This window comes from Schistocerca piceifrons, chromosome X (genome assembly GCF_021461385.2).
Source record: "Schistocerca piceifrons isolate TAMUIC-IGC-003096 chromosome X, iqSchPice1.1, whole genome shotgun sequence".
NCBI lineage: Eukaryota > Metazoa > Arthropoda > Insecta > Orthoptera > Acrididae > Schistocerca > Schistocerca piceifrons.
In genome coordinates this window covers 836,750,448-836,773,908 of record NC_060149.1, presented here as the reverse complement: position 1 = coordinate 836,773,908, position 23,461 = coordinate 836,750,448, and the positions used below count along the sequence as shown (strand labels likewise).

At 43.8% G+C, this 23,461-nt stretch overlaps 1 protein-coding gene across 1 annotated transcript in view; it reads right to left on the bottom strand.

Moving 5' to 3' along the window:
• The window catches only part of LOC124721306 (neurogenic locus protein delta), a 1,352,207-nt gene that overhangs the window by 646,509 nt on the left and 682,237 nt on the right, over window positions 1-23,461 (bottom strand). The window contains exon 3 of the mRNA XM_047246214.1: window positions 14,788-14,892. The gene's annotated coding sequence lies outside the window, so the exon portion shown is untranslated. The remainder of the gene's footprint in view (window positions 1-14,787; window positions 14,893-23,461) is intronic.

Below are 23,461 nucleotides of genomic sequence, written 5' to 3'. Positions count from 1 at the left end.
GTTAGGGAAGGATGGTGAAGGAAGTCGGCCGTGCCCTTTCAAAGGAACCATCCCGGCATTTGCTTGGTGTGATTTAGGGAAATCACGGAAAACCTAAATCAGTATGGCCGGACGCGGGATTGAACCGTCGTCCTCCCGAATGTGAGTCCAGTGTGCTAGCCACAGCGCCACCTCGCTCGGTAATTCAGTCTGTGTTTAATGCAATGACTATTCCGTAGATGACTAGCCCTGACTGCTATAAAAGTCTGTAAATGGCAAACACACAAAAAGGGCTCTGTGAATCGATGTTTCAACTTAAGTAGATCCGCCGCTGAAGGTAGGGGAATAGGATGCTTGCATATCATAGCACTCCGTCTTCAGGCCACAAGTGGCCCATCGGGACCATCCGACCGCCGTGTCATCCTCAGCTGAGGATGCAGATAGGAGGGGCGTGTGGTCAGCACACCGCTGTCCCGATCGTTATGATGGTTCCTTGACCGGAGCCGCTACTATTCGGTCGAGTAGCTTCTCAACTGGCATAACGAGGCTGAGTGCATCCCGAAAAACGGCAACAGCGCATGTCGGCCCAGATGGTCACCCATCCAAGTGCCGGCCACGCCCGACAGCGCTTAACTTCGGTGATCTAACGGGAACCGGTGCATCCACTGCGGCAAGGCGGCTGCTTCGCACGTCATAGGCAGCGGTGTAATCGTTCGCGGTAGCTCACTCATGCTGCGTGACTGGCTGCGCGCGTATTTTGAAGAGCGACCGAGCGAATGGCAGCCGATACCGCAGCTTTCAGACATTTCACTCCCTACATGCCAACGGCTCTCTGCTCGATGGAACAGAAAATGAGATTCATATGAAAAGGCTACTTGTCACCACGCAGCCGACGTCCAGTTGCCGTATAGGCGCGCAAATTGCAGCCTTCGTCCGCGATGAAGCTCGGTCAGCATGGGTGCACAAACCAGACGCCTGCTGCGAAGGCTCATACTCAGCAACTTTCGCTGAACGGTCCTTAAGCAGACACTGTTGGTAGCCCCTTCGTTCATCTGGGCGGTCAGCTGCTCAACATTTGGACGTCTGTTCGCCCATAAACATCTCCGTAGCCTTCTTTCAGCCTTGCCATCTATGGTCCGTGGCACCACAGTTGTCCCGGGGCCGGTTTCGGATAGCGTCATTTTGTCATTCACCGTATATATTAACCACAGCGGAAAGCGAACAATTCATAAACTTAGCCGTTTTGGAAATGATTCCACCCTTGTGCCCAAAGCCAATGATCATGCCCTTTTGAAATCGCTTCGTTTCCATATCTACATCTACATCTACATGATTACTCTGCAATTCACATTTAAGTGATTGGCAGAGGATTCATCGAACCACAATCATACTATCTCTCTACCATTCCACTCCCGAACAGCGCGAGGGAAAAACGAACACCTAAACCTTTCTGTTCGAGCTCTGATTTCTCTTATTTTATTTTGATGATCATTCCTACCTATGTAGGATGGGCTGAACAAAATATTTTCGCATTCGGAAGAGAAAGTTGGCGACTGAAATTTCGTAAATAGATCTCGCCGCGACGAAAAACGTCTTTGCTTTAATGACTTCCATCCCAACTCGCGTATCATATCTGCCACACTCTCTCCCCTATTACGTGATAATACAAAACGAGCTGCCCTTTTTTGCACGCTTTCGATGTCCTCCGCCAATCCCACCTGGTAAGGATCCCACACCGCGCAGCAATATTCTAACAGAGCACGAACGAGTGTAGTGTAAGCTGTCTCTTTAGTGGAATTGTTGCATCCTCTAAGTGTCCTGCCAATGAAACGCAACCTTTGGCTCGCCTTCCCCACAATATTATCTGTGTGGTCTTTCCAACTGAAGTTGTTTGTAATTTTAACACCCAGGTACTTAGTTGAATTGACAGCCTTGAGAATTGTATTATTTATCGAGTAATCGAATTCCAACAGATTTCTTTTGGAACTTGTGTGGATCACCTCACACTTTTCGTTATTTAGCGTCAACTGCCACCTGCCACACCATACAGCAATCTTTTCTAAATCGCTTTGCAACTGATACTGGTCTTCGGATGACCTTACTAGACGGTAAATTACAGCATCATCTGCGAACAACCTAAGAGAACTGCTCAGATTGTCACCCAGGTCATTTATATAGATCAGGAACAGCAGAGGTCCCAGGACGCTTCCCTGGGGAACACCTGATTTCACTTCAGTTTTACTCGATGATTTTCCGTCTATTACTACGAACTGCGACCTTCCTGACAGGAAATCACGAATCCAGTCGCACAACTGAGACGATACCCCATAGGCCTGCAGCTTGATTAGAAGTCGCTTGTGAGGAACGGTGTCAAAAGATTTCCGGAAATCTAGAAATACGGAATCAACTTGAGATCCCCTGTCGATAGTGGCCATTACTTCGTGCGAATAAAGAGCTAGCTGCGTTGCACAAGAACGATGTTTTCTGCAACCATGCTGATTTCGTATCAATAGATCGTTCCCTTCGAGGTGATTCATAATGTTTGAATACAGTATATGCTCCAAAACCCTACTGCAAACCGACGTCAATGATATTGGTCCGTAGTTCGATGGATTACTCCTACTACCCTTCTTAAACACTGGTGCGACCTGCGCAATTTTCCAATCTGTAGGTACAGATCTATCGGTGAGCGAGCGGTTGTATATGATTGCTAAGTAGGGAGCTATTGTATCAGCGTAATCAGAAAGGAGCCTAATCGGTATACAATCTGGACCTGAAGACTTGCCCGTACCAAGCGATTTGAGTTGCTCCGCAACCCCTAAGGTATCTACTTCTAAGAAACTCATACTAGCAGCTGTTCGTGTTTCAAATTCTGGAATATTCCATTCGTCTTCCCTGGTGAAGGAATTTCGGAAAACTGTGTTCAGTAACTCCGCTTTAGCGGCACAGTCGTCGGTAACAGTTCCATCGGCACTGCCCAGCGAATGTATTGACTGCGTCTTGCCGCTTGTGTACTTTACATACGACCAGAATTTCTTCGGATTTTCTACCAAATTTCGAGAACAATGTTTCGTTGTGGAACCTATTAAAGGCATCTCGCATTGAAGTCCGACAAGGACTCTACTGTTTACCGTGTCCCGTCACACGCTTCACGTACCCTCCACTGCTGAAGCTGCCACTTACCGTCTGTCAGTGATTATTGCACGTTGATGTCGAACATAGGCCATGGTCACACTAATGTGGCTGGACCATTCAGGAAGCACCTTTAGATCCAATTTTTAAGCTCAGTTTTATCACTGTGACAGCACACGAAAGAGAAAACATGTTTTATATTGGTCTTGTATTTTACAATACAGGAACTATGGAACGTATAAATACCTAATCTGTCTCCAATGTAACAAACGTCAGATCTGGGCAGATAGGTTACACTTACAAATCTTTCATTGTTTATATGTAACGAAGTATGTGTAATCTTAGCCATTCAGTTGAATGTACACTCCTGTAAATGGAAAAAAGAACACATTGACACCGGTGTGTCAGACCCACCATACTTGCTCCGGACACTGCGAGAGGGCTGTACAAGCAATGATCACACGCACGGCACAGCGGACACACCAGGAACCGCGGTGTTGGCCGTCGAATGGCGCTAGCTGCGCAGCATTTGTGCACCGCCGCCGTCAGTGTCAGCCAGTTTGCCGTGGCATACGGAGCTCCATCGCAGTCTTTAACACTGGTAGCATGCCGCGACAGCGTGGACGTGAACCGTATGTGCAGTTGACGGACTTTGAGCGAGGACGTATAGTGGGCATGCGGGAGGCCGGGTGGACGTACCGCTGAATTGCTCAACACGTGGGGCGTGAGGTCTCCACAGTACATCGATGTTGTCGCCAGTGGTCGGCGGAAGGTGCACGTGCCCGTCGACCTGGGACCGGACCGCAGCGACGCACGGATGCACGCCAAGACCGTAGGATCCTACGCAGTGCCGTAGGGGACCGCACCGCCACTTCCCAGCAAATTAGGGACACTGTTGCTCCTGGGGTATCGGCGAGGACCATTCGCAACCGTCTCCATGAAGCTGGGCTACGGTCCCGCACACCGTTAGGCCGTCTTCCGCTCACACCCCAACATCGTGCAGCCCGCCTCCAGTGGTGTCGCGACAGGCGTGAATGGAGGGACGAATGGAGACGTGTCGTCTTCAGCGATGAGAGTCGCTTCTGCCTTGGTGCCAATGATGGTCGTATGCGTGTTTGGCGGCGTGCAGGTGAGCGCCACAATCAGGACTGCATACGACCGAGGCACACAGGGCCAACACCCGGCATCATGGTGTGGGGAGCGATCTCCTACACTGGCCGTACGCCACTGGTGATCGTCGAGGGGACACTGAATAGTGCACGGTACATCCAAACCGTCATCGAACCCATCGTTCTACCATTCCTAGACCGGCAAGGGAACTTGCTGTTCCAACAGGACAATGCAAGTCCGCATGTATCCCGTGCCACCCAACGTGCTCTAGAAGGTGTAAGTCAACTACCCTGGCCAGCAAGATCTCCGGATCTGTCCCCCATTGAGCATGTTTGGGACTGGATGAAGCGTCGTCTCACGCGGTCTGCACGTCCAGCACGAACGCTGGTCCAACTGAGGCGCCAGGTAGAAATGGCATGGCAAGCCGTTCCACAGGACTACATCCAGCATCTCTACGATCGTCTCCATGGGAGAATAGCAGCCTGCATTGCTGCGAAAGGTGGATATACACTGTACTAGTGCCGACATTGTGCATGCTCTGTTGCCTGTTCTATGTGCCTGTGGTTCTGTCAGTGTGATCATGTGATGTATCTGACCCCAGGAATGTGTCAATAAAGTTTCCCCTTCCTGGGACAATGAGTTCACGGTGTTCTTATTTCAATTTCCAGGAGTGTATATTATAATTTAGTGTACATAATTTTTTTTCTATTTTCGAGTTTTAAATTAATTTCATTGCTTCACCGAAGACATATTTTACTGTGTCTATACACTCTATACAGTATCTATGACTTTACATCTTTACTACCCTCACATCTTTGAAACTATTGCTTTTTTTTATCCATATGAAACTAGGCCTCGTTTTGCAAATGCAGTCACAAGATATAAAATAGTGTGTGATGTAGCAGGTTACAGGAAATGAAACAGCAGTTACATGACGAATGTGCAAAAATCTGTTAACATTTTAAAGCATAACACAAATAGAGGACGAATTCGTCGCACAGAAACATCCACCTAAGAAGTTTTTCCCACATTTCATGCTTCATTAACTTAAGGATTATTTCATGAATTTTTCTGTGAACGTCAAAATGAAAAGATCTCTCTTAAGTTTACCAAATTATGAAAGAAAAACAGCCTGTATCTTGGTGTATCACACCATTAACGATTACAAAGTGGAGCATCCACACAAAAGAAAGGAAAGCCGTCAGGTTTGTAATAAATCAAAAACCTGTATTTGTTTGAGTTAAAGAAACTTATTTAAACCATTCTTGCGGCATAATGATGCTTAAATTATAAACCCTATGATAGAGGGCTGAGTGGAAGAATGTATTAATCCACGAGAGCATAGTTTTGAGTTGTTGCTTGTTATACGTATGGTTAAATACGAAAATAATAGAGCACAACTGCCTTATTTGTAACTTTTTCCCACTAATTGTTACACTATTTGTTTAGCTATGCAATTTGTTAAACGGATAAAAAATTGTTAATAACTCACGGTAAATTGTATACAGTTATAATTAGACCACGGATTTTTAGGTCGTAAAAAAGTGTATTTTAGGCAGCTAAAATAGGCTCCTTCAGTAGTTCATTTAGGCTATATAAAACCTAAAGTAGGCTCTAATAAAAAGATGTAGAGAAAATAAAAATAAATTAAAATACACAGTGTTGACAGTATGAACATCTTATTAATGGCCGCCTGTTCTGAACAAGCGAATGGAATCGACCGGTGCTTCAGATGAAAACATCTCACTGCTAGCACATTATTTTTCGAACAGGAAAATTCACGTATAATACCTTTCACGAAACAGAGTAGTTTGATAGGACTGCCTGTAGACAGCAGCGGGAAATTCGCGAAGGGCAGTGATTTAGCTATAGAGGGCGTCTACGATTAACACTGTGATTTTTTAATTCGTGCTTAAGGCTTATGAAACCGTTTCTTTGCGAAAACACACAGCTAGCCAGAATCCTACGAACGAAATATTTTCAAATATAACATTTAGTACTCCCACGTTCGATTCTAATGTGTAACTCAAATCTTTGACCGGTTCCCATTCGCTCACCGAAGTTAAGCACTATCGCGCTCGGCGCGTACTTGGATGGATGACAATTCAACCGTGCCGAGTGCTGTTGGTAGTAAGGCAAGCAAAGGATTTGTAAACAGTCTCTAACGACCTTCGACGAGACGTAAAGCCCAAGTTTACTTCCTTTTTCTAATCTTTGAAAACACAAGAACTCTATGTCAGATTAACGAAATAGGTACTTTTTAGACTTTTGATGCCAAAATAGGCAAAATTAGGCGTCAACATCGAAATACGCAATTTTAGGTCCTATAGAACTAACGGTATTCAGTTTAGTTAGTCATGAAACGCGTAAGTACCAACTTGTATGCAAATTGGAGCTTAGGAAAAAAGTGGGTTTTAACCTAAAGATCCATGATCTATTTTTTACATATGAATAATAAAATACCTATAAAGAGTATTTGGTATTAACAGGGATAGCGATATAAAAAAATAAAAAAAAGACCGAAGTGTTAGGCAAATACGAAGCATGAGCGCATATCAACTAGCCACCTTGCTGCACGCTGGGCAGAAAATATTTTTTTTCTATCTGTCGTATAGTGTGGAAAAACGTGGAACCACTGTCTTATATGATGAAATAGCCACTTTTTGGGATATTAAAGCCGAAATAGGCAAAAATAGGCACTAACGTCGAAATAGGCTTTTTTAGGTCCTATAGAGTTAACGCTATTAAGTGTAAATAGTCATGAAACGCATAAGTACAAATTTTTACGCAAATAGGTACTCAGGAACAAAATAGGTTATTACCTAAAATCCGCGGTCTAGTTATAACAATGACCCTTATATCGTGGATTAGCGCTATCTTCATCAAAATTATTTGGAAAAATTTTGAGGACAACTATGTGACTTTTTCTATTCTGCATTGCAATGTAATGTACTAGAGACACTAAACTAAGAAACTAAACTAAAAAAAAATTACAAAAATACCTTTAATATATTCATAAAACAGAAATGTCTTTTTTTGTAGTGACTGAATTCATGCACAATGTCTTTCCAAACTGTATTAGAAACCGTAATACTGGAGAATTCATAAAACACTCAATGAAGGAACTATTCATTTTCTTCATTACTCACTTGAAGGTTTTCAAATAATATTGGTGTTTAGGTGGTAACTGTATCATATCACTTATTTTGTCTTGGATGTGGTGGATCATATTTTCTTGCTAGCTGTAAGATACTAGGCATTGTCTGTCTACCTCTTTTTCGGAATGAAACATTTATATAGTCTACATTCACTCGATATTTGACGTTCATCAAGACGTGGATTATGTGTCACCATTTAACGCACATATCATGTTTCGAGTTGATATCTTGAAAATTATAACAGTTTTTTCTTGTTGTTCTTAGTTTCATTTTCTTTCGTTGCAACGTAAAAGGAAACAATAACTAACAATCCTGCAGGCGTTTCTTGACATATATTACATTGCATTTGTATATTTCTAACATTGAAGTGTTCTCAAACAAATTCTTTGTCAAAACCGTCTTGAGTTAAACCTGTGGCTACATAATGCTAAGCGACACTTGCGGTGTCTTCAACACTGGACGTATCCCCTGGTGCATATTCAGGATCTCCATCACTGTTACCAATAAATGGGTAACAACTGTTGTTAACATCCTCGCCAAGCGGCCATCTCTGTCCCCGGATGCAGCATTTTGACATCAATGACGTACTGATACTATGGGATGGCACTGTTTTCATCCAAAGACTAGAACATGAATATGGTAAATCAAAACAATCTCGAGTTTCAAATAGAACTATTTGTTGCTAGCAGGTAGTGCAGTTGAAACCAAAATAGATAGAGTGATCAGGCTGGTTTTTTACTAAATTTACTACTAGTTTAAATTTACTGCTAATTCACCAACTTTCTTCCTCCGAGCACTTCAGTTCGTGAATGTGTTAGTCCACCGTCGCATACCCTGATCTATCTTTTACGTATTACGTCCTGTTTTGCAGCCTCCCAAAACACAGGTACCAGTACTGTCTGAGTCTTAAACTGGAGTCAGGCGTAACTTCGAAATGCCTCACAAATAAAGGTCTAGTGGACAAGGTCCGGAGTACATGTGGGCCAGGAAACCGGTCAATCACTTTGAATCCATCTGTCACTGAATCTGTCAGTTATGAAGATGACGAGCACTGTCACAGATGTGAGGAGGAGCTTAACCAGCAAGAAGTACATGTTTCTTCATACTGATAAAGCCACATGCCAACACAATAAAAAACCTGAGTTGCAACTTAACGTTACGTTCGGTGAAAAAGAATATGAAACACTGGCGGTGAACCTTAGAATCACAACTTAATACGACATAGCCAAGATAAAATTTTGAGGACTTTGTAAATGAAAGAGTTTTGCAACGGTATCATGGTGGCCTTTGACTGTAAAATCATTTTTTATATAAAATCCACTATAATAATTACAAATGTGTGGCCATTATCAAGTGAATTACCGCAAACAACAGAAATATAGCGTGTGTGCAGAGCTGGATATGCATCATATCAAGTATATGGCAACTGTGTAATAAGGAGTAAAATAAAATACAGAAATGATATAGTGCTCATATTGTGCTTCAAAAGATGTCAAGACTTTCAAAATATCTGACATGTGTATATTTCATCATCACTCATTGTACGTTTAACTGAAAAAATGCGTATGCACTTGTGGATAACGTCACTGTTGCCTCATTTGTGCTCAGTTATCTTTCATGGGGTAGTATCTGTTGAACATTGATACTTACATTGGTTTTTTGAATAGCTGCGTGATTTCCTCTGACACCACCTCTAAATAATGAAGAAAGTTGAACTTAATTTACTCGTACCTCACACTCTTTCTTTATAAAGTAATTACATCAGTGATAGCTTCATTCCTTGTTTTTAATTTCCTTTGTGACCATTTGAGCTGTAAAAGATTTATTACTAGCCCGTAACAGGTGAGATAGGGCACTTGTTAGCACACTGTTCTCGCATTCGGGAGGACGACGGTTCAAATCCATATCCAGGCGTCGTGATGTATATTTGCCGTGATTTCTCTAAATCGTTTAAGGCAAATGCCGGGATGGTTGCTTCCTTGATCCGAGCTTGTGCTCCGTCTCTAATGAACCCGATTTGTACGGGAGGTTAAACAGCAATCTTTCTTCCTTCCTTCAGTAACAATGTCTTATAGAATAGCCAATTGTTTGCTATTGCCTCTTCATTTAGTCGAAGGCTGATAAGTCGGTGTATCTTTGAATTGAACAATTGTACTATTCTTTAACCTGTACTTTTCTCTGTCATTCAACAAACAACAGCTAATTAGGCACATTTTGTTGAGCATTTAGTCAGCTGTGTCATTTGACTTTAATTCGCAGTTTAATAGTAATCAATCATGTTTGTGGAAGTTAATATAAATAAATGTTATCGGTTGCCGACAACCGTGTAAGCTGATAACGAATCCAGTGAAGAAAATAAGTTACAGCTTCATTTACAGCATCGAAACACACAATTTATAGCATATTGCTGTGAAAAGCAATGGATCTTCTGAACAATGTTAACGACCTATGTAAATCTTCCATAAAAGTAGTGAGAAAGAGACTGACGCAGTTTGTAGTTCAACACCAATCTGAGTGAGCTTACGGTAGCGATGCCTGCCTTAAATGACGTTAACATTAAACAACGAAAATGCGCAGTTTTAGAATACAGTATAAAAGGAACGCAACTGTGCTCATCTTCACTTGACGCAGCACCTAAGCGTTGCAAGGAGATGGTTGTTGGCCTGGCTGTAATAACACGTACACACAAGCGCGCTGCGCCTGGGACTTCCCAGCAGCGGAAGCAAGTCTCCGTCCTCCCTCCACGGCTCCTGGGACCACAAACGAAATTCCCCTCCAAGAATATGACATCAGTTCATTGATATATAAAATTGTGGGAGGAGGAGGAAGCGAAACGGGCTGTGAATGGATGGGCGGAAAGGGGGGTTGGTCTCGTTTGAATGCGGCGTAGCAGGAAGCGGATGAAGACATCTCGAGTAACCTGCCGCCTTGCTCAGGTTGCAGGCGCGCAGTTGGCTGCTGCGAACACCTCACCGGCACACTGTTGCAGGTTCCGCACAAGCTGCAAAGAGGGCTACAAATCCTCGTAATGGACATGGTTTGGAAGACGTGTAACAGAACAATGTGTTAACTCTTTCATTCGTACAAAATGACCTTGGACTGGTACAAATTTCTATGAAAACAGTAGGAAAGTTTTGACGGATAAGCAGTATGCTGCAGAAAAGACGCGAGGTCAATTTTCCACTCGTAAATCTTCACATAGATATCCGTTGGTTTTCTATAAGGGACTAAAAGTGTCGGTATAAGTCTATTTGGGAACAGAAGATTTTCAACGGACCACACAAAGGACCATACAGCAACGGCCAGTCCAGTTTGTCTGAAACTCAGACGATACGTTTAGTGCCACTTTCATTCCTAGTTATCGAACTCTAACAGAATTTGTTTGTGAGTCTGAAAATGTTCGAAGACTACTTATTGGAAATAAATAAAAATTTTGTGACAGGTTGCAGTTATCTGTATTGGTATTCAACGCCGACGTTTTGCGTCGGAATACATGCGATAGGCTGTATTTGTTTGGATCGACTCAATCTACACATCTCAAAAACGAAACTTTCAAATATCTTTCCTAACACCGGAGAAGATTTGGAGAAACACCTCGTACAAAAAGTCTTTTAGGAAGGTAGGAAACTTGGACTGGACTTCCAGACCTTCTTTCTGTTTTTAGCCGCTTCAAACATGACCCGTTTTCTCTAGTGATTTGGGCTCAAAAGTGCTATCTTCTACATACTCAGTCCAATAACATCTCGGAAAAGACAATATTATTCAACTCACACACGTTTGACGATGGTTTTTTTATAATACTGTACCCTTCGTGACTCGCCTTATAACATGCTGGATATCTGTCATGAGCCAAAATCTAATAACCATCTTATCGCCAGAGTTCCAAAACCATTTCTTCTTATGTGGGGCAGGGTGCACGTTTTGTTACACATTTTTGGGGCTGAATATCTATTTCCCACGTGTTAGATTTTTCTCCTTTTATAGAGCCGTTGACGTACATTTCACCAAATAGGTTTGGTTCATATCCGTTTAGGATACCTAAGTCAGCTGACTTATTGTCAAATTCAGTATGAAAGACTTTATTAGTGACTAATGTGTATACATTACCGTTCATAAACATTTTATCTCACAGTGATTATCCTTACCACATATGAACTTCAGACTTTATTCTTTAAACGCAAGTTGCATATTGCAATGTAATTTGTGAAAGGGTGTATCACAATTGGAAATATTGAAGTTAAAATGTTAATTCACAATTAAACAAAATGTGAATTCATAGTCAAACAAAATGTCAAACGATCTTTACTACAAAGGGCGTTCAAAAAGTTTTGCACAGTCGTCTCTAATTTTTTTATTTTTTGCAGGAGGAGAATGAATTTTGTTGTGAATATACTTGGAACATTTAGCTATAAGTTGGTGTATAAAAGTATTTTCTTCTATTTACAGATGAGCCATAATGGACCGTAAAGTAGACGTCAGGTTGCGACTACGGTTGGTGATGGAGTTCCTCTTCAAGACCGGCAATGACTCTGCCGCATCGATTCACAGGAAGTTGCTCCCTGTTTATGGGGAGGACACGGCGGATCGCAGCAGTATCCAGTGGTGGACAATCCACGATGCGGTAGACCATCGACGGCAGTGAGTGATGTGAATAAGGAGACTATTGATCAAATCATCCAAAATGACAGATGTGTGACGACACGACAGCTTGCTGAAATGACTCGTTTGCCATTGGGTAGTGTGGTACCACTGGTACAGTCATTAGGGTACAGAAAAGTCTGTGCACGTTGGATGCCTAGATTATTAGCAAGAGAAATGAAAATGATGAGGAAGAATGTGTGCGGGGGTCTCATGAAGACCATTACTGATGAGTGGAAAAACAGTGTTTTGACGGCGTCACTGCCCAGGATGAAATATGGTTATTCTTGTCCGAATCTGAGAGCAGAACCCAATCCATGGAATGGCGTCATCCGGGTTCCTCTCCGAAGAAGAAACAAAGAATTTCACGACAGCAGGCCTCCTTCTTTTGGGATCAGTGTGGTGTCATTTTCATTGACTTTTTGGAACCTGGCTCCACAATTAACCGGGACCGTTACTGTTTGTCACTAGACAAGCTGCGACGTTCCATCAAGACCCAGAGACCACAGCTTCAGGGTCAGCTCATCAGACTACACCATGACAATCCCAAGCCCCATACAGCCCTTATGACGCAGGAGAACATCAGGAAAATGGGTTGGAAAATTCTTTCTCATCCTCCATACAGTCCGAACTTGGTTCCGTCTGATTCTTACCTCTTTGGTCGTCTGAAGGCCAACCTTCGCGGTAAAACATTTGATAGTGAGAAAGACCTTATTTCCTGTGTCAAGCGATGGTGTAAAAGTCAATCCCCAGAATTTTACCGAAGTGCATTTACATAATGGAAAGAACGCTGGGCCAGATGCGTCACAGCTGATGGAGAACTACATTGAGTAGGCTCCATTTATAGCGAAATTTTCCCAGTCTGTTCACAAAAATGTCATTCTCCTCCTTCAAAAAATAAAAGAAAATTAGAGACGACTGTGCTAAACTTTTTGAACCCCCTTTGTACTTTCCTAAATTCAATCACAAATAACACTCTCTAAATCGATCATTCTTTTTTTTGTGTTTGACGGTGCTCGGCAGGTTTCGAAGGTGTAGTCTTCTATCTAGGTATGTTTAACTGTCTGTATCTTAAAGCACTTTTGTCGACGGGACGTTAAACACTAATCTCCTCCTCCTCCTTAAAGCACTTATGAAAAACGAACCTAAAGGACAACGACCAAGAAGCGTGAATAATCCTGAAAATTTTAAAGAAAGAAACATTTTACAAGTTGGCAGCGGGCCCACAACAAAAGAAACATTTAACGCGTTTCTTGGCAAAACGCGATATCTGCCAAATGATGAAGAGAAAAGAATCTCAAACCCCTCTGCAGGGGGTTGGTTCAAATGGCTCTGCGCACTATGGGACTTAACATCTGAGGTCATCAGTCCCCTAGAACTTAGAGCTATTTAGACCTAACTAACCTAAGGACATCACACACATCCACGCGCGAGGCAGGATTCGAGCCTGCGACCGTAGCGGTCGCGCAGATCCAGACTGTAGCGCCTAGAACCACTCGGCCACTACGGCCGGCTCTGCAGGGGGAGCAATCCAAAGTCTCAAGGGAGATCATGCTAACAGACTCATAGCTAACACAATGAATAATAGCCCAAGAAACAATAAATATTGTAATACTCTGTTTTGGAGCGGGACTCGAACTGATGCCGGTCTTCGTGGGGAGGTGTTCTATCATCTGCACACTGCGATGTGCACCTTAGGGGAAGTTTTCTGGTGTCATTCTTGAACGTGTATGAAACGCCAAATAACAGTCTTCTGGAGTCCGCAGCTCGTGGTCGTGCGGTAGCGTTCTCGCTTCCCGCGCCCGGGTTCCCGGCTTCGATTTCCGGCGGGGTCAGGGATTTTCTCTGCCTCGTGATGACTGGATGTTGTGTGATGTCCTTAGGTTAGTTAGGTTTAAGTAGTTCTAAGTTCTAGGGGACTTATGACCATAGATGTTGAGTCCCATAGTGCTCAGAGCCATTTCAACCATTTTTGAACAGTCTTCTGGACATGTATCAAAGTATCAGTAATGTAAGAAGAAAATTACGCGAGGTATCAGAAGATAAGGAACAAAACCAAATGCAACCTGAGATGCAAAACAAGAATACTGTGCCTTTATCCACCGAGAGTCATTTACGATGTAAATGGCTAATTTTGTTTCATAATTCTTCATTCTAGATGCGATCCCCCCCCCATGAACCATGGACCTTGCCGTTGGTGGAGAGGCTTGCGTGTCTCAACGATACAGATAGCCGTACCGTAGGTGCAACCACAACGGAGGGGTATCTGTTGAGAGGCCAGACAAACGTGTGGTTCCTGAAGAGGGGCAGCAGCCTTTTCAGTAGTTGCAGGGGCAACAGTCTGGATGATTCACTGATCTGGACCTGCAACACAAACCAAAACGGCCTTGCTGTTGTGGTACTGCGAACTACTGAAAGCAAGGGGAAACTACAGCCGTAATTTTTCCCGTGGGCATTCAGCTTTCCTGTATGTGGAGAGCTGCATCAAACCAGTCTCAGGACTGAAGACCACAACAACAACAACAACAGATGCGATCAACTTTTTTCTTCCCTGATTGTTCTCAGTAAAGCCATTTAGTGCCACACCATCCACATTTATTCTGATAATATTCTTCTCGGGTGTGCAGCCGGATTATTACGCCGGGAAAGCATTCGTAGTCACACATTTGTTCTGCTGACACAAAGACCCTTACACAACAGAATCATTAACATTTGTCTAAAACGAGCGAAATGTTATAATTACGAGTGATGAAAATCACGTTTCACTGACCTTAATACTTCATCCATTTCTGTTTTTCCCTTTGCTGTTTCAAGTGGAGTCAGTACTGGTTGAGTGCTAGAGCTGTAATCTGGTGACCCATTTCCAGAGGTGCTCCTGAAAATCAAGGCAAAATATTTAAGCTTATCTCGATGAAGTTGTTCTGTCATATCAGAAAGTTCTAACTGTTCCATACTAAAAGTCTTCTGCACAACATGTTATATACACTAATGGCCATTAAAATTGCTACACCAAGAAAAAATGCAGATGGTAAACGGGTATTTATTGGATAAATATATTATACTAGAACTGACATGTGATTACATTTTCACGCAATTTGGGTGCATAGATCCTGAGAAATCAGTACCCAGAAAAACCACCTCTGGCCGTAATAACGGCCTTGATACGCCCGGGCATTGAGTCAAACACAGTTTGGATGGCGTGTACAGGTACAGCTGCCCATGCAGCTTCAACACGATACCACAGTTCATCAAGAGAAGTGACTGGCGTATTGTGACGAGCCAGTTGCTCGGCCACCATTGACCAGGCGTTTTCAATTGGTGAAAGATCTGGAGAATGTGCTGCCCAGGGAAGCAGTCGAACATTTTCTGTATCCAGAAAGGCCCGTACAGGACCTGCAACATGCGGTCGTGCATTATCCCGCTGAAATGTAGGGTTTCGCAGAAATCGAATGAAGGGTAGAGTAACGGGTCGTAACACATCTGAAATGTAACGTCCACTGTTCAGAGTGCCGTCAATGCGAACAAGAGGTGACCGAGACGTGTAACCAACGGCACACCATACCATCACGCTGGGTGACACGCCAGTATGGGGAAGACGAATGCACGTTTCCAATGTGCGTTCACCGCAATATCGCCAAACACGGATGCGACCATCATGATGCTGTAAACAGAACCTGGATTCATCCGAAAAAATGGCGTTTTGCCATTCATGCACCCAGGTTCGTCGTTGAGTTCCCCATCACAGGCGCTCCTGTCTGTGATGCAGCGTCAAGGGTAACCGCAGCCATGGTCTCCGAGTTGATAGTCCGTGCTGCTGCAAACGTCGTCGAACTGTTCGTACAGATGGTTGTTGCCTTGCGAACCTCCCCATCTGCTGACTCAGGGATCGAGACGTGGCTGCACGATCCGTTACAGCCATTCGGATAAGATGCCTGTCATCTCGACTGCTAGTGATACGAGGCAGTTGGGATCCAGCACGGCGTTCCGTATTACCCTACTGAACCCACCGATTCCATATTCATCTCAACCAACGCGAGCAGCAATGTCGCGATACGATAAACCGCAATCGCGGTAGGCTACAATCCGACCTTTACCAAAGTCGAAACGTGATGGTACGCTTTTCTCCTCTTTACACGAGGCATCACAACAACGCTTCACCAGGCAACGCCTGTCAACTGCTGTTTGTGTATGAGAAATCGGTTGGAAACTTTCCTCATGTCAGCACGTTGTAGGCGTCGCCACCGGCGCCAACCTTGTGTGAATGCTCTGAAAAACTAATCATTTGCATATCACAGCATCTTCTTCCTGTCGGTTAAATTTCGCGTCTGTAACACGTCATGTTCGTGGTGTAGCAATCTTAATGGCCAGTAGTGTATTTACAAATAGTATAAAATAAGAGTGAAGTTTGGGGTGTATTCTTACAGCTTAATTTCTTATTGTTAGTCTCAGTCTAAAGCGAGTTTTGTGCTCTCGGAGTAGGTGGGGCCGCCAAATTATGTACAAGGAAGAGATGAGTCTCTCTTCTTTCTGTTATCTGTCTGTGTTGTCTCAGACATGTAGTTGCGTAGCATGGAAGACAGGTGAGTGTACTGCACGCATTGTGTTTTTATGGATGTATATGAAAATGAGTGGGAAGAGAAATATAGTCGGTCTGTTTCAGCGACATTTTCACTAACCTGGACACACATACTGGAACCAGTGCAGTCCAGATGATACGAAGTACGTTATTCCAGGAGTGGGTGATCCTCACTTTTGCAGAACAATTTCTCTCGAATTTCTTGGTCAAACGTATTCAGTGACCTTCTGTCGACTTCTGTGGCTCACATATTATATATACGAAAATATTAAACATTCGAACGAATTTCTCCCAAAGAGGAATCTCTGAGCATCGCGAGAGTGTCTCCGTGGTGAACAGGAAACAGTGGCATGTTAGGATTTAGGTATGGCGAAATAGGCAGCCCATTACCCCCGAAAGGTCGGCATCCGTGTTCGCGTCCTGCTCTGGAGCGGAATTTTACCTTGTCCCGGGTTTCCGTTACCTCCTATACCCAAATGAACAATAAACCAATATAGTCTTTAGAGAACATACCTTCAAAGAGATTACTAGGGGCATTTACTTCTTCTTCTAGCTTCCTTCTGATTATGCACATGCTGCCCAATGGCCGTAGTGATAAAACTAACGCCAGCCACTGTGGTCGAGCGGTTCTAGGCCCTTCACTCCGGAACCACGTGGCTGCTACGGTCGCAGGTTCGAATCCTCACTCGGGCATGGATGTGTGTGATGTCCTTAGGTTAGTCAGGTTTAAGTAGTTCTAAGTCTACGGGACTGATGACCTCAGATGTTAAGTCCCATAGTGCTTACAGCCATTTGAACCATTTGATAAAACTAACTCTTTCACATTCTGAATGTGGCAGGGGTAAAATACAGGGAGCGAAACGCTATTTACAATTTGTGCAGAAACCAGATGGCAGTTAAAAGAGTCGAGGGACATGAAAGGGAAGCAGTGGTTGGGAAGGGAGTGAGACAGGATTGTAGCCTATCCCCGATGTTATTCAATCTGTATATTGAGCAAGCAGTAAAGGAAAAAAAAGAAAAATTCTGAGTAGGAATTAAAATCCATGGAGAAGAAATAAAAACTTTGAGGTTCGCCGATGACATTGTAATTCTGTCAGAGACACCAAAGGACCTGGAAGAGCAACTGAATGTAATGGACAGTGTGTTGGAAGGAGGGTATAAGATAAACATCAACAAAAGCAAAACGAGGATAATGTAACGTAGTCGAATTAAATCGGTTGCTGCTGCGGGAATTAGAATAGGACATGAGACACATAAAGTAGTAAACGAGATTTGCTATTTGGGGAGCAAAATAACTGATGATGGTCGAAGTAAAGAGGATGCAAAATGTAGACTAGCAACGGTAAGAAAAGCGTTTCTAAAGAAGAGAAATTTGTTAACATCGAGTATAGATTTATGTGTCAGGAAGTCGTTTCTGGAAGTATTTGTGTGGAGTGTAGCCATGTATGGAAGTGAAACGTGGACTATAAATAGTTTAGACAAGAAGAGAATAGAAGCTTCCGAAATGTGGTGTTACAGAAGAATGCTGAAGATTAGATGGGTAGATCACATAACTAATGAGGATGTGCTGAATAGAATTGGGGAAAGAGAAATTTGTGGCACAACTTTACTAGAAGAAAGGATCCGTTGGTAGGGCATATTCTGAGGCATCAAGGTATCACAAATTTAGCATTGGAGGGCAGCGTGGAGGGTAAAAATCGTAGAGGGAGACCAAGAGATGAATACACTAAAAGGATTCAGAAGGATGTAGGTAGCAGTAGGTACTCGGAGATGAAGAAGCTTGCACAGGATAGAGTAGCGTAGCGTGGAGAGCTGCATCAAACCAGTCTCTGGACTGAAGACCACAACAACAACAGGCAACGATACTACTGGCAGTCTCAGAAGTTTGTGGAATATGGACACATAGGTGGTAAAAACAGAACTTACACAGCTGGCCATTAACATTACAACAACATGAAAGTGGCATGCGACGAACGTCCCATTGGCGTCAATATGCTGAGAATTACAATCCAACTGCACAAAGTAGCCAGGAGCAACACCATCTGAATTCCGCATACAAGGAAAGACTACTCACGGGTTTCTCATTCAGGAATAGCATTTTAATTTTGTTTGCATGTGAGAAGATTATGTTAGCCCTCGTGTAAGAATGAAAACGTCTAGCAGCATATGCCGGAATTCGGCAGCTACAGGATTGAGTTTTACCATTTCACAACTTCGCTACTCACGGCAGTCGCGATTCCACGGCTGTAAGGCGAATATGCAGTTGATGGGTTCAGGAGGCCATGTGCAATCACAGATGTCCCACGCGACTAACGCTCCACGAAACAGGCACATTAATAGCCCCGCTGCGTAGGATCGTTGGATAACGTCACGTACCTTAAGCGAATCACAGATGTCCCACGCGACTAACGCTCCACGAAACAGGCACATTAATAGCCCCGCTGCGTAGGATCGTTGGATAACGTCACGTACCTTAAGCGAATAAATTTTTACAGCGAAGCAAGTAACCACACGTACAGTGCGGTGAAGTCTGGAGCACCACGACCATTGTTGCGGTTTCCTTTGACAGGTCATCTGAGAGGGGTGGACACAGTAGTGGCCTCTAGTCGTCTTATCAGAAAGCATCACAATGGACGTATCCATATGTGGACCTTCAGAGGAGAATGAACGTTTTCAGGTAGCATTCTTCATCGTCGTACGGGTCTTCGCGTTACATTATGGGTTGCACTGCATATACAACACCATCATCTTTGCTTGACATAGCCGGTAATTTGGCCAGCGGCCGTTACATTTCTGACGAGTTAAGGGTGATGGCTGTGCATTATCTTCGAGGAGTTCGTAACTCTTCTTCCAACTCGAGACCACATGTTGTTGTGCTATCCTGTCCTATCTCGATACAGAAGGTGTTCGAGAGGCGCCCAGTCAGTACATTCTCGAGATTACTTACTCATTGAAAAGCATCTGGTCATAGGTTTCTGAGAGACTGTCACGCTATGACTCACCAGCTGTTATGTCTGTTGAGCTCTTGCACAGAGGTGAAGGAGTATGGAATGACATAGCAGCACCTGTCATCCAAGGTCATTTCCATTCGATGTCCTGCCGCGTTAGAGCCACTGTTGCTGCCAGAGGTGTCAGCTCTCTGTACTAAATTTACTAGTTAAATGATCCTGGTACTGTACGAGTACAATAAGTAAGGCATCGTTACTTGCTATCCATCCTACTGTTGCAATTGTAATGGCCTACGCGTAGATTTCTGTAAGGACAACTTCGGGAAGAGCGATTAAGGCTTTCAATACTTGGGTTAACTCACACGGGAAAAAAAGGAAAAAAAGATTCAGGGCGACACTAATGCAATATTTTTCACATAATCTGAAAAGCAGTAGTTGAGTCGATGCGAAATGAGAAAGAAGAAATGGAGAGGTTCCCGGTGGAGCTGTGCCGGCATACGTGGAGAGCGGCAGAATTGCTTCCGGTAGGCAAGGCAGGGCGAGATAACGGGGAGGAAGCGCTGAATGGTGGCGCACGTGCAGCGCGCACGTGCCCGCCCGCGCCCATTCACAGGCGGCCGGATACCGCGCACCTTTACCCAATACCGCCAAATCCTGCCAACTCCGCTCCTGCCCTTCCTCTGTTACGCACTACCTGAAGGGGCGGTCTCAGCAGTACTCTATTTTCGCTCGCATCACACGGCGGTCGGACGAGACCGCAGCTGGGTGCTGTGCCCTGTACGTTGCCGTACAGGCACTTCTACAACACACGTGCGTACACAACATGCTACACATCTAGTGTCGTATCTTGTCGATAAATCGAGAGATCGTCCTCTGTATGTTAATAACCTAAGCCAGAGGAGACTTTTTCGAGGAGAGAGTACTCTAGGCGGAGCTGCTGTACTTCATCACGTACAGTGATTTGCCACAACTGTATGCCTCGTCACGTTTTGTTCCACCTGTGGCCGTATTCTGTGTGCCATGTATTCGACAAGTCCTCCGCAGGTTTCAGGGGGTATGTGGCACCAGATGTTTGCGCGGTCACGCAATTAGAGTAAATTACGGGCGAGTGGTTTGTGGGTGCGGAGCTGGTGCCCGAAAGCGACCCAGTTTTATCACATCCGGTCCAGATCAGGCGATTTTGGTCGAGAATATATCAACATGAGTTCGCTTTCGTGTCTCTCAAACAACTATAGCACGGTTATCCTACTGGAAGATACCATCGCCGTCGGAGAAGACATCGAGCGTGAAGGGATGCATATGGTCTGCAGTGACGTACGCGTAGTCTACAGCTGTCACAATGGATTCGAGTACTACGACAGTTGCCACGGAAGCCCAAATGTATGTCCCCCATAGCATAATGCCGGCCCCACCGTCCTGTGTCCGTTTCGCGGTGTACGTTTCCAGCAGCCGTGCACCTGTATCCAGCCACTATCTGCCTGGTGTAACAAGAAACGTGATTCGTCCGACAGACGACAGTTTTCCATTGAGTTACGGTCATATCTTGATGATCCCTCACTCACTGCAGTCTTAATCGCAATCAGTGACGTTGAGTCAATATGGGAACGTGTAGTGGTCGACTGCTGTGGCGTCCCATTTCAAGAAACTGCATTAAAGTGGTGAACTTCGAAACACTTGAGCGTGACCAGCATTGTGCTCTGTACTCTGTCGTCAGATCTGCCACAGACAGCCGCTCGTCCTGCAGTACAGAAGTCTGTGATGAGATGTGGACGTCTAATACCTTATCGCATGCACACGGTCTTACTATCGTTCAACTTCCCACGGAGGCTTACGATAGTAGCAAGTGAACATGTGACCAGACTGTTCGTCTACGAGATGCTCGTTCCTGTGCGCACGGTCACAACAATCTGCCCCTTCTCAAAGTCGCTTACGTTTTTGGATTTTCCTTTTAGTGGCCGAATCGTCTCTGATCCGTTTGCATACTTTCGTTATCGTGTCGCTTGCCCGGAATGCCAGCAGGCTGTATTCCGTTTCGTGATAGGCAACCGTCGTCATATTTTGTCTCGTTAGTGTTTGTATAGCGCTTTGTGTGTACTAGAACATATTCGACACTCAGCCATAACGATATACCTCGAACACTGTGGCATTCTCCATGGCAACTGCCATCGGCTGGTAAGTATCCGTCCTATAAGGATCTGGGAGAGGCCCGCGACTTTCTTACGAATTTTATAAATAACAGACTTCGCAGCTTCTATCACGTGTAATAGTAATATTTGGTTCAGTACGGTGAGATTTTGGAGCATAACGCCAGCATCAAGTGCTCATCTATTAATGATACATTATTTAGTAACGCTGCGTGACACAGGTGCCTTTTTTCTGTCGTTGGTCTGTTTGCCAGCAAGCAAGGGTACCGGGTTCTCTCCTAGACGAGTGGGGGGTGAATTTAGAGGTCACATTTTTTTCACTCTCTTTTTTCACTCTCTCTCTCTCTCCCTCTCTCCCTCCCTCTCTCTCTCTCTCTCTCTCTCTCTCTCTCTCTCTCTTTCTCTCTCTCTCATTCCCTCCCTTCCTCTCTCTCGCTCTCTCCTTCCCTTGACTTATAGTCAACCCACGTGCCACAGGCGTCTACGATTTTATTAATATATATATAATGTTGCAATGTAATCACAAATAACTGTTTTTGCTTCTTTTCTTTTAGAGTGGTTCGGCCCGAGTCTGTGTGCAGGTGAGGTTATGTGGCGTAAGTCTACCGAAAAACTTACTGTGAGCTAAGGTCCAACAATTTTTGTACTTTTATATGGCGTAATTTAATGAAATAACAAATTATTTATCGAAGGAGCGCGCATAAACTCCAATACATGTATGTGGAGTGCTAAAGAAAAAAGAATAACATGGCTTCCACCTCCAACAAGCAGTTTATAGAGTCAAATATGATTGCAGTACTATGATACTGAAACTGATCATAGGTATTAGTGTACCTTTAATACTTTTCGACAGCTGTTAATAAGGAATTAATGTTTTTCTTACAGATTTCGGATGAAAATATTACGGATATTAATACAAATCCAGTTTTAAAGGAAAACCTCAAGAAATACAAAGGTGTTTTTACTGTAACTGATATATATATAATTTTCAATGCGGTATGGTCCGCAGCTGTTATGAATTTTTTTAAGCCTTCAGCTGCCATTTTCTTTATTTCCTGTACGATTGTACAATTTCGGCCTTAGGCCATTTTCAAGTATTTTATGGATGTTTTTTTTGGTAACCGATTATGTCATATACGTCGTTGCTCCTATGACATCATGTTATACTCATTAATTAATTCGAGGTGTTCACGTTATTTTAGGAGCAGCACTTGACATTTTCCACGTGCAAACAGCAGCGGTCACTTATTTGTATAACCTTACGCCGCTTTTCCTTAACTGAACACGTATCGTATTATTTCTGATGAAAGCTACGCCCTGTTTCTGATTTATTTCCAATTTGCGTGGAATATTAAGTTGGTCTGTGCGTTGCACGTGAAGTATGACAATCTGCGCCTGTCCACCCATATGAGTTCCTTGTGTTCAGGAATCACTCGAGAATAAGTGATACTCCTATACGAATTGTCTTGTGCGGAACGAGAACGTAGTTTTGGCTTGAAAGATAATCACGTATGGAGGTCCATTACCACGTGTTGTCAGAAGGTCTTGTCTCCGAAACTGCAGACTCATTTATCCTTTCAATATTTATTTGCTGGAACAATATAAGATTGTATGACTATATATGACTTTGTAGCAAGATTGAGAAGTTACTTGAATGCAGGTTTATCTTCTGTTTCCCTGTGCATCGAGACGTCCCATCCCACTCTTTCTTCACAACTCAAAATACATGAGGTAGTTTCATTTGCCATCAACTTCTATCTCCGTAAAACAAAACAG